Source organism: Melozone crissalis, unplaced genomic scaffold, assembly GCF_028551555.1.
Source record: "Melozone crissalis strain CALT ecotype California unplaced genomic scaffold, PUWL_Pcris_2 ptg000023l_1, whole genome shotgun sequence".
Taxonomy (NCBI): Eukaryota; Metazoa; Chordata; class Aves; order Passeriformes; family Passerellidae; genus Melozone; species Melozone crissalis.
The window spans coordinates 11,788,608-11,800,642 of record NW_026535801.1 but is presented as its reverse complement, the minus strand read 5'-3'; positions in this window follow the sequence as shown (position 1 = coordinate 11,800,642).

Genomic DNA, 12,035 nt, shown 5'->3' with positions numbered 1-12,035 from the left:
ACACCCAGCTCCTGGCTCCCATGGAGCAGAATCACCCAGAAAGCAGGATGGATTTTGCTGAAGGGTACAGAAGGTCTGCTCCCACAGGACAGCTTTGCTTCCTGCTTTGGGAAAACTAAATAGGTTGATTATGTCTGCTACAGGCTCATAAATCCACATCAGCCGCTGCCTCAGGGACAGGCACTGCTCCTCTGGGTGATTTTGTCCCTCACTTAGAGAAGATGAACAGCTGGTTAGGTATATCACAGCCCCAGCAGCACACTCACCCCATGCCTTCTGCCACTGAAGGAGCAGGTCTCTGCCATTGACACCACAGGAAAGCAGGAGGAAGCTTATTTTCTTTTACACCAGCTAAACTTTCTTTTGCACCAGCTTTTTCAGGTCAGAAGACAAACAGGTAGAGTGAGCATTGGCAGCTGGCTTCCCAAAAGGAGCTAGAAGCAGACCAAAAAACCCAAATTTTAAGCCTGCTAATGTAATTTTAATTTGTAAAGTTATTGTGATTTACACAGACAACAAAATAAACTTATATCCTCAAAAACAGCATGAGCCTAGATAAGCAAGATTCTGCACTTTGGAGAGAGAGTGGTGCAGAAATGTGCCTCAAAATACAGAAACTTCCCATGCTGTGACACAAGGCTCAAATTTCTGGTGTCCTATTTGACTTTTAGCTACAAGTTTTAGTGTATTATATCATATTCCCCCCCCACCCCCCCCTTTACAGGAACCACACTTACAGGCATCAGTTAGTTTTGTTGTTACTAATAGACAGCTAGGTATTGACCATGTCTATACTAATACCTGTAGATAAATTATATCACTTCTGTATCCTCAGTTTTGGGGGTTTTTTTGGTGCTTCCAGCACCAGGGCCATGTCACACAGCTCAGGATGAACTTTATCCAGGCCATGGCACAGCACACCCTGTAACCCAGCCCAGCCTGCACAGGTCTGACACTGAGTCTCTGCCTGTGCTCACTGCTCTGCCTCCCCCATTGCCCACTGTGAGGCTTCTGACCCAGGGCTTTGCCTCCAGGGACAGCCCTTATGATACAGACAGGCAAAAAGATTAATCATCATGAGATCTAGTGAAACCGCATCATCACAAAGCTCCAGGAGCTGTGCAGCCCTGAATTTGTCTCTAAAAACACATACAGCTCCACTGACACCAACAGAGATACATCAGCTCACGGCCACTGAAAATCAAGCACAAAATGAATTGGGGAAACACTGACATTTAATGGCTTGGTGCTTCTGAGAGTTTTAAAACACACTGCTTTGCATGCATTTGGAAGTCTGCAAGCACAGAAAGTTCCTTTGTGGAGGGGCAGGAGCATTGTCACACAAGTTCTCAACAGTCTGCAGCTCCTTTCATAGCTGGACGTGCCAAACAGAGCCAGCCAGCAGATAAGGAATGCTGCAGAATCAAAGTGCAGATCAGAGAGGCAGCAGCAGCAGCTGAGAGAGCCATCCACCACAGCTGGGAGACACATCAAGGGAGCTGAGAAAAGCTAAGTGCACATTCAAACTTTACATGACATTCAATAAATAAATAGGGCATCACAAGGCTGTGAAAACACTGGTTTTTCTTTCCTGCTTGTTAGCCATGGACTCTGTGACATCAGCTGTGGCCAGCACTGCTGCTGATGATGCCAAAAGTCATCTGGAACTATCAATATGGGGGTGCTCTGTGATTGAAAGACCTGCCTGGGTGTAAACCTCTCCCTGCAATACACACATTACCTAGAACCAACACAACCACAGGGTTTGCAGACCCAGGAACAAATTTATGTCCTGCAGTATCCAGGCAAGGAGTGCAGCAGACAGTGCATGGACAAGGCCTGCAGTATTTCCCAGTGCTTTAGAGCTCAGAGGAGGCTCCCATCAGGAATCTTGTCCTAACATTTTGTGTAAAGGAAGCTATGCAGTATGGAAGGGGTCCCCCCTAGAGACCCAAAAAAGGCCAGGAGATCATGAATTTCCCTAACTCAGACAAACAGAGCTCTGATCAGGCATTCTCTGCCCATATTGGTGAGCACCTGAGACAGCAGCATCTCCCACCAGAGGAGGATCAGCATTTATGGATACCCTGGGGGCTTCAGGCAAGCAAAAATGCTGCATTTATGGGAAAACCAAAGACAAGATCTGCTGTCTGGGGTGGTATGGGCAGAAAGCAGCACCAGCTAGGGGAACTTAATTCCCTCTAATAATGGATTGCTTGTTAAGCCAATTGATTCATGTTTGCAAGTGTGGAAAATTAACTTATTAGGCACCAGGTAGTTGAGTTTAATTGTCCTGAATTTCCAGGTGGGAACTCCAGCCAGCATTTAAAACCAAATCCCTCTCTGTTTAAGCTGGGTCCATGCAGCTGGATGCCAGCCAGACTCTGGCAGGTGCTTATCACGTCCCTGACAATGAGAACATCACCTGACAAACAATGCTCTGTGACCCCAGCTAACACTGAAGAAACTTGCCACAGCCATTGGGATTTCTTAGCTGCTCCCCAGAAGGCAGGGCACAGAGCCTTGCTATTTTATCTTGGCTTTGTTCTGTTTAGGGACAAGAGCACCCTGAATACAAATGGCAGAAATCAGACTATGCAATTTTTTACTTTAGTGGCAAAAAGAATGTTAAAAAAAAAAAAAAACAAAACAAAAACCAGTAAATACCATCTTCCACTGCTTCAACATTGTAGTCCTTTGATTTACAAAAATCCCCCCTCTGAAATTCACCACTTCCAAAACACATCCTTCTTTTCAGGTATGAGAACACAAATTCAAAATGAAAACATCACATGAATGCAACCGTGCCCCTGATGTCAAAACAGGAACAGAACCTAAGAGTAAACACACAAGATGTACATGTCATTTGTCCTTTCCTGAAAAAGAGTGCTATGATGCTCTGAAGTCCATAATGTTCCTTGCAGCACAGCATCTTTTTGTTTGGCTTGAACGACTCTCAAGGACTGTATTTACCCACTCACAATAAGCCAAATAAAATGGTTTGAAATTAAATTGCCAAACTTAACAAAAAGAAAACCACTGTGGCATCTTCAAACGCCCACCCTGTTTCCTGCTCCATCTCAACGCGGCCACAGCTGCATTTATGCTGTGATGATGAAACTCCTACAATGCACAGACAGTACAAGAGCTAAGACAAACATCCAGGGTGCTATTGAATTTCAATTGAAAATCTTACAGCACTTAAAGTATCCAGTTATTTTTACCTGGGGTTCTGGTGATTAACAAGCTGTGAATGCCAGCTCCATCTAACTCACCCTGAAAGCACAGGAGAGGGAACCAAGGAGCAGGTCCTTAGCACCACTTACTGAAACAATACAAAAGTAAGAATTATTATTATTGCTAGCTCCACTATTGCACTTCAATTCAACTGAAAATCTGCCTTCCCATAACACAAAGGTAGCTCGGGTGCCTCGGGAGATGAAACAACCAGCATTTTCTCCAGCTTAGCTTATATCATACCTCACAAGGTGAAACTATGAGATATCAGATTTCTCTGTATGCCTCACATACACAGGTGCTTTTAATTCACAGCCTTCTTTTCCCCTCCCCATCAAAGTGTCAGAGTATTGTGAATATCAATTAAGACCAGACTGTGGTACTAAAGGCTTAACACGCCTCACTACCCAATATCTGCATGCCTGCCTGGCTGAGCACCAGGCCAAAGCAGGAGGCACTGTCTGCTTCAGGAAAAAGTGTGTAGCTGGGAATTACCTTCCAGTGGAAAATATTTAACCAGATGGGAATGTTATTTATATGAGATGCTTCCCATTAGCAGTGACTAACATTTGCGCCATGAAATATCTCCTTATTACAGCACTAGAGTTATGACATGCTTTTAATTCTTAGCACTGGTGGTTTTTTTCCCTTCCCTAGCCTGTAATTTCAAGCCATCTATGCAAGAATCCCTGAACCATTATGGTCTGGTGACCTGCTTAGCACGAAGCAAGGCAGCAGCCAGGAGATAAGGAGGGGAAGAGAGGCAGTGGCAGGGCTGGAGTTCGTCACCGAGTTGTGATTCATCACTCATATATGCGGGATGCTGCGTAGCAGAGGCACAATCCAAGGACACGCAGACGCATTTTCTCCTCTGCATATAGGTGGGGCTCAGTTCACAGGATTTCCCCTTCCTCTGACATTATGGATCTTCAAGGTTGCTTATCCGACAGGGAACACAGGTTGGAAACGCTCTGGGAAACCCAGAGTTCACCCCAGCTGAGGGCAGGGCAGTGCTGTCTCCTCAGGACAGCTCAAGCTGCAAATGCCTCAGGACAGAAATTCTTTGGACTTGCAAAATTTTGCATGAGTCACTGTGTGTGTTCATGCAAAGGCTGTATTTTCCTTCCACAAGACCTTGTGCCTAAAGTTACGGTATTTCCAGTGCATGTGTCTTTTTAAGGAATATTTATTTCATGTCCAGCAGCACAAAGTCTTGATGCAGCCATTTTGAAGGTAGGCAGAGCCCAGCTCCCACACCTGGGTCAGCCTGGAGGTTACCAAGGCTTGGGAAGAAGGATGTGCCCTTGATGGTGCACACAAAGAAAGCAGAATTTAGGGGCCACAAGGACATTTGGCAGAACCCCCAAGACAAGGATGAAACCAATAAAACCACCACAGCAACTGTGCTGAATCAGGTCCAACTGTGTAAAAGGTGGTTCTGGAGGGGACAGATCACAGCCACCAACTCATGGCCACCCACCCAAAAAATGCCCCAACCCAAAAGAAGAGCGTGGCTGAGCATATGGACTAATTAGCAGGGGTAGCAAGGGATTAATGAACCAATGGAAAATATAATACTAATTAATAAGAGAACTGGGTAACTTGCAGCCAATAAACATTGAGGCCTTTGTTTGCTAAAGTATATAAATAGTGAAAAGTTTTGGTAATCTTCATGGTGGCCTTGGGAATTTGCCACCCAGCCCCGCTTTTTGTGTAGAATTGTAAACGCCAAAGGGGGGCGGGGCCAACGCCAAAGGGGGCGGGGCCAAAAAGGGCAGGACATGTCCAGCCAGGACGACCCTGGCTGGGGTGTGTAGGTAGCCTGGCCAGGCCACAGCAGGGTTACACCAGAGGAACCAACGGGATTAGGCTCCCCAGCACAGAGCCACAGAGTCTTCTCCTATCTAAGCTTGGGTAATTAAGGAAATCCCCCCCATTTCTTTCTGCTTGGCCTGCCCGTCAAGTTTGTCCCTGTTTTAATAGGATCATATAGCAGGACTGGACAAAACTTGCATGAGTATCCATGATCATCACGTGCTTCCCTTCTTTTCTTAAGTAGGAGGGATGACACATATTTTGCCTTTGGGAAGGCTTTCTTTGCAGACATCATCATTGAAAAAAGAGGGATACATGACCTAGACTGCAGAGGAAACTCTGTTCTCAGAAAGCAGTATCAGTGGTTCACTGTCAAATGGAAAGGATCTTTTCCATGATGATCTGTCTTGGGTGACTTGAACACTTTCATGAATCATCTGGATGATGGAAAGGAACACGCTTACTAATCCTGCAGATGACAAAAGCTTTAAGGAAGTTTGACAACAGAGCTAGAATGAACATGATTTTGATAGAGCTGAAGAACAAACAGTTTAAAAAATGTAACCCAGTGAAGAAAAATGCAGTGGTCTACATTCAGTAAAGATAAGCACCTGTGTGAAACAGAGAAAAGCATGGCAGTGGCACAGGAATTCTTCTGGGATGTTTGTAAGGAATCTTAAAATTAATATGTGTCAAAGTCATACTGATGCAAAAATACTTAGATGATAAAATGCAGTATATGTAAGAAATCCCTGTGGAGCAAAAATAAAAGTAGAGCCAAGAGTCCTTTGGCTGAAATAATGCCCTCACAGAGCTCCAGGCCAGTCAGACAGCCAAGAGTGTCAAAGGAGCAGAAACTATGGCATGACACATTTGTCATCCTTCTTTCAACCATCCTGCACAAAGTGAAGGCTGAATGAAAACACAACTGACTGTCAGGTAGAGGACTTTCCAAAACTAGGAAGGAATCCTCTAGGTACTACCTCCCTAAAGGAAGGGGAAAAACAATGACCTGAGGTGTCAGCAGTGAGAGTTAGAGTGAGCAGAGAAGGGGTGAGGGGATGCTCTTTAACACCACAAAGCACCAGTGAGATTGCTCAGGTAGGCTGGGGAGCCACCATCATCAGTGCTGGTTAAAGCAGGTTGGACAAACCTCTGCCAGGAATGACACACTTGGAGGTGCTGGACCAGGCTCCAGTTCTGTTCCCTGGCAAGGGTGGAAGCGAGGGCGTTGATGAGTCAGCCCTCCCCAGGTCCCATCGAGCATCCACTCAGCTGTTTGCTACCCTCTGCCTGCAGGAATGCAAACACCAAGGCAGTTTTATGAGACTGACCAGTCGTCTGAACAGCACTGCTTAAAATACCTCCCTCCCTCCCGGGGCTATAAATGATCTCAGTATATGAAATGCAAAACTGGAGTTACGTCTCCAGCTGGCCACAGGAAATACAAAATTGTATACTCTGACTTGAAGGGTTTTATGTGAATCCAGTCAGAACCTTCTGAAGTGGATGGCTCAGATCAGGCCATTAAGTCCCCACACAGAAGCCTAAATCAGTGGCCTCATTTTCAAACACACACTGAGCACTCGGCAGCTCCTGGAATGTCTAAGAGGAGATGGTGATTGCTTGTCACATCTGAGAACTCGTGCCACTTTGGCTCTGAAGTGTCAACCTGAAAGCAATTTTCTATGCAATTTTTCACAGTCCTAATCTTGGTGTTTTGTGAACACCTTCCCTAGAATTTTTTTTCCTAGGCCATTATTTTCTTTGTAACATAAAAGTAAATATTTCACATTAAAGCAACTCCAAAGCTCTAACATTACAAATCTTCAATAGGTGCAGAACTTCAGGCTGAGAACTAAGAAGATTTTACCATATCAAACAGAGTTTGCAGTCCCACATCCCCTCTTGCATTCATAATTCCATTCTGGCTCACATTGTAATCACATTTGGGTCCCAGCCCTGCTTTGGAAATTCCATGGCTGCAGGCAGGGACACATCTTCCAATGCACAGCACCCACCTCCAGGTAAGCCATGTGGAACCATCCCTGCCACACCCAAGGGACAGACCCCTCACCATGTGAATGCACCAGTTCCTGCACCTGCACTTCTGGCTGCAAAAGCCTCTTTTTCTGGTGCAGAACCCTCAACAGCCTCTTTAATAAACAGAGGGGCAAAAAGGAACACTGTTCTAGCATCAAATGGAGAGATTTTGTTACTGTCTCTCTGTAAGACTGCTGGATTTTTCAGAGCTTAGGGATAGAACAACTTATCCCTCTTAGAGCATAGAATTGGTTACCTACTCTTCTAGCAAAACAGGAAAAATCAATTTTACTCCCAAACTCTGTATCTTTTTGATACAAAATGCATCAAATGCATGCTTCAAACTGGAATTCCCAATTTTTCCCAGAGTACATCCTCCCCAAACTCTAAGAGTACATTTCAGGAACTTAGCCAGGAGGATGCACAGCCAGTAACAGATGCTTGAAACACTAATTAATGCTCAAAAACAGGAGAAAGGGATCCACTTAAAATGTTATCCTATTACTGTGGAGCACATGTGTGGGCCAGCTTACCCAGGGTAGCAGCATGTCCACAGCAGGGAAAGAAAGAGCTCCCACTTGCTTTAATGACTGGTTTTCCTTGGATTATCAGCTGGCTTTCCTTAGTCTACTGCATTTATGTCAGGTGGTTTATTTTGGAGGGTTGCAATTCATACAGCATCAAGTTTGCTCTCCTTTCCTCTTCATAAACCTCACAAACAATGAAGAGGTTTTTAGGGAACCACACACGCACCAGAAAATAAGAACCCTTACCTGACCTAAACTCCTGAGATTTCAGCTATTCTAAATGAAGTACAAGATAATTACAAATCAATTTATAGTACACTAAGGACATATTTCTTAAGAAAGCTTTATTTTGTGCATGTTTGTGCTGTCTTCTCATTTCTCCACCTAGAAACCAAGATATCCCAAGGATATCCATGAACCATGCTGAAACTGGAAAAACAGCCCTCAAGTACCCACTGAGCCCTCTTAGATCAGATGCAAACATCAACATCTTCCCTTATTTCAGTAACTTCCACTTCACAACTATTAAAACATGTTCACATTAAAAATCCTACCTGACAATGAAAAAGTCCCCTACACTTTCAGTAAATCATCCCAACATGCAGCAGCTATAAACCTGGAAGCCATTTCCCACTGTCACACAGGACACCTCCAGTTCCTCAGGATAAAATCAAACACCACCCTGGTGACAGGGACAGGGGGACAGGAGATGTCCCCCATGCCTGTGTGAGACAGATGGGAAAAGTCAATGCCAGCAGTGTGGGGGTCACACATCTGGCCAGGCCAGCCTGCTGACACCACCTGCCTCTGCAGAGTTTGAGAAAGCCACAACACAGAGCCAGTAACATTTCCCCAGTCTTACCCCTCTCTATAGATGTTTAAGTAGCTTCTAGAAACAAATGGGCAGCTGGAAGTAAACCAACAGAGGAATCAACATCAACAAGCTGGAGCAGCCACAGATCTGAAGGTGCAACAGTTCTGCAGGAGGCTAACAGTATGAACATGACTTTAAATTATTAATTATCTATTTCAAGAAGTGATTTTGAATGCTTCATCTCTTACCAAGAGAGCTTTTGTTACCATGAGTTGTTTTATCTCAAGTTATAATTATTTGGATTCAGAGAAAGAAGAACCAGCAGTGGGCTTCTCCTCTTAAAAATATGCTTGTATTTCAGGGTGAATTAATAAATCCTTTACCAGTCACATCTATTAGCTAGTCCAGTCAGAGACATTCAGAGCAGTAGAGGCAATGATAAGACATTTGATTAAGACATTTGACATTGATAAATAGTGAACACCATCCCCAAGGAGCTGCTTTGAGCATAAGGGCTGGGTTTGTGGCGAGTCCAGCCTGAGGCCAGGCTCAGTGTGCCCAGAGCAGCCACGGCACAGAGCTGCTGAATATCTGCTGTCAGCCACAGGAGGGCAAAGCGAGCCCAACCAAGCTACAGAGACCAAGGGAAAGCAGCCGAACCGGGGCAGCATCACACGGGGAAAGGGGACACGGTGGCAGGACCAGCTAGAGGAATTACACAATGTTTCTACACATCCTCCAGACCAAAGGCTTTTTCCCCACTTCTCATTAGCAGCAGGAGCCAGCTCAGGAAGGGCCATCAGGCAGTCCAGAGAGGAGCAGGCAGTCACTAGCAAAGGGCTTTGGGGACCAGAATCCCTTTGTGCAAGCCCAGTCCCAACTGGCAGCTCTCTGCACACCAGAAAATTCGGCCCAAAAGCCTCAATAGCTGCAGAGCCATCTGCCAATCAGAGCCCCGAGCACTGATTTCCAAGCAAACTTATTTGGCCATGGCAGACACAGCAGCTATTCATAATTCAGCCCCAATCACAAACAATTTTGTGATTTGAAAGAATACTCGTTTTTCATAAACGCTGGCATCTCCCCAGCAATCAGTGAACTCCCTGGCAGCCAGCCAGGCACATCCGTGGTGGCAGCAGCAATTCCTCCTCATTAGAATGTTTATATGTGCAGAGATGTGAGCCAGGTGAATTCACAATAGGCATTAGAAAGACAAATGGATCACACACAGCAAAGGGTTGAGAAGGTGACTCTCAAGATTTTGTCGCTAGATGAAAGCATGATCCAAATACACAGTTCTCAAGATTTTGGAGCTCCCAAATGTATTGCCAGAGTTCTGCTAGATCTTAGCCTTTTACTTTGGCCACAGATTTCCTTTAGTTTTCATCAAATAGATGATAAAGGTAACCAGTGCATGATTTGTTTTGTAACTTGGATGAGTTTGGGATTTTTTTAATTTAAACACTCGTGAAACTTTTTTAAAAAGTAAATCTTATTTTTACCTTAGGAAGATAAAGCAGATCATAACCAGCTTTGCTGCAGGACCTGGGGGAAATAAAGGGTGCTTATTCTATGCATTTTTCATCCTAGCTTAGAACTGTTAAATACAGGTTTCTTTTTTCCCCCCTCTTGGACACATTCTGTTTTCTCACTCTCAAAAAATCAAGTCTTGGGGGGACCCAACAGAGCACAAAGGATGCTGTGTTTTAATTTGCTCCTTGTGTGTTTACATCATCCAAAGGAAGAATTATTTCAGCACACACATGACCAGAAAGACAAAAGGCTGCCTCCACCTGCACTGGTCCTGCACTTTAACCAAGGTGAACTCTTTGTCACAGACACATTTTATGAAAAATCTTATCTTTAGGATTTTTTGTCCTGAGAATCTGAGAGGCCTCAGGACAAAACATAAACAATGGTTATCTGCTGCTGTGGAATGCAACAGGTGGATCTGTGATTGGTCTCATGTGGTTGTTTCTAATTAATGGCCAGTCACAGTCAGCTGGCTCAGACTCTGTCCGAGACACAAACCTTTGTATTCACTCTTTCTTTTTCTATTCTTAGCTAGCCTTCTGATGAAATTCTTTCTTCTATTCTTTTAGTATAGTTTTAATATAATATATATAATAAAATTATAAATCATGCTTTCTGAAACATGGAGTCAGATCCTCATCTCTTCCCTCATCCTCAGACCCCTGTGAGCACCATCACAAACTCTTCTCAATGTGCCCATGTCAACAGCCATGGCCAAAACAGCTGGGCTAAAACTCCATGTCTTTTAGTCTAAAACAGCCCAGTATTTCAAATGTAAAAGTCATACAAAACAAAAAGACTTTTCAGAATGATCCTTCTTACCCTGAGCTATATCTCCAAGAGGCAAATCCAGGGGAAAGCATTCCTTCATGTGCCACCTTAAAAAGAAAAGACAGCTGGGAATAGCTTCCAATAGCACTCCAATATTATCACTCCAAAGAAATCATGGCCTCTAAAGCCAAAAAGCTTCATAATGAGGGGTTATGTAGCTTTGCCTTGTGGTTTCCAAGCCAGATGCACACCCCTGTTGAAAACCCCCATGCTTTCAGGCCAATTTTATTTGATGAAAGCAGTCTGATCACAAGACTGGAATCTTGGGACCTTGGGAAAATACTGCCCATCACAAGACTGCCTTGCAACAGAACAGGGGTGAATTGTGAAGGGGAGAGGTCTCTAAACACAGAGGCTGTGTTTCCCACCCTGCCATTGCCTGCTTGTGCAGGAAGCACATGCCTGGCTGCTCCCCTCAGGTGGCAGGCAGCTCAGCTTTCCCTCCAAAAACTGAATTTGCATTTCCAGGTGTATTTCAAAAGGAATTTGCAAGATCCTCTGCTTGTCTGCAGGCATTTCAATGCCATCACTCAGACAGGACCTGAACAGCTGCTACATTAAAGGGAAAGCCCCCGCATCAGAAGCGGGAAAGAGGAAGATATTACAAGCAGACCTGAGCAAAAGGCAGCTTATGATTTAGTCATGAGAAGGTAATTAGGGGTGTAAGAGCACTGGGATACCCTGGCAGATACTTTCTTTGAGGCCTCCACCTTGGGAGGGCAAGAGGCTCTGCTGCAAACGTGAGCACAGTCTGTGTCAGCTCTCCTTGTCACACATCCCTGCTGACCCCCAGGGCTCCCACCCTGAGACAGGCTGAGGCAGGACTTGTGAAGGAAACTGGCGCCACCATGCTTGTGTCAAACCCAGTCTGAAGAGCAGTTAAAGCAGTAGGGACACCTGGGCAAGGGAATTGAACCTGAGGTAGCCTGTCCTGATGCATTCAGGGCTGCTGTTAAACTGCCCCAGTTACATCCTCCAGTGTGAGGATTTTTAGCTCACACTGCAGTGGGGTCACAGACAGGCAGGAGAAATGCCTAAGGATGGAAAGAAGGGATGAGGCAGCAGCTGAGGAACCAGGGAAGAGCTGCTGGACTGTGGGATGCAAGAACATGGACAGAGGAGGCAGAACAAAAGAGCATTATTCCAAAATGATGGGAGGGACAGGAATGGCAGAGCCAGAGATAACAGGAGTCAGCAGGGGAGGGAGCTCGGGTCAGACAGAAGCAGGAGGACTT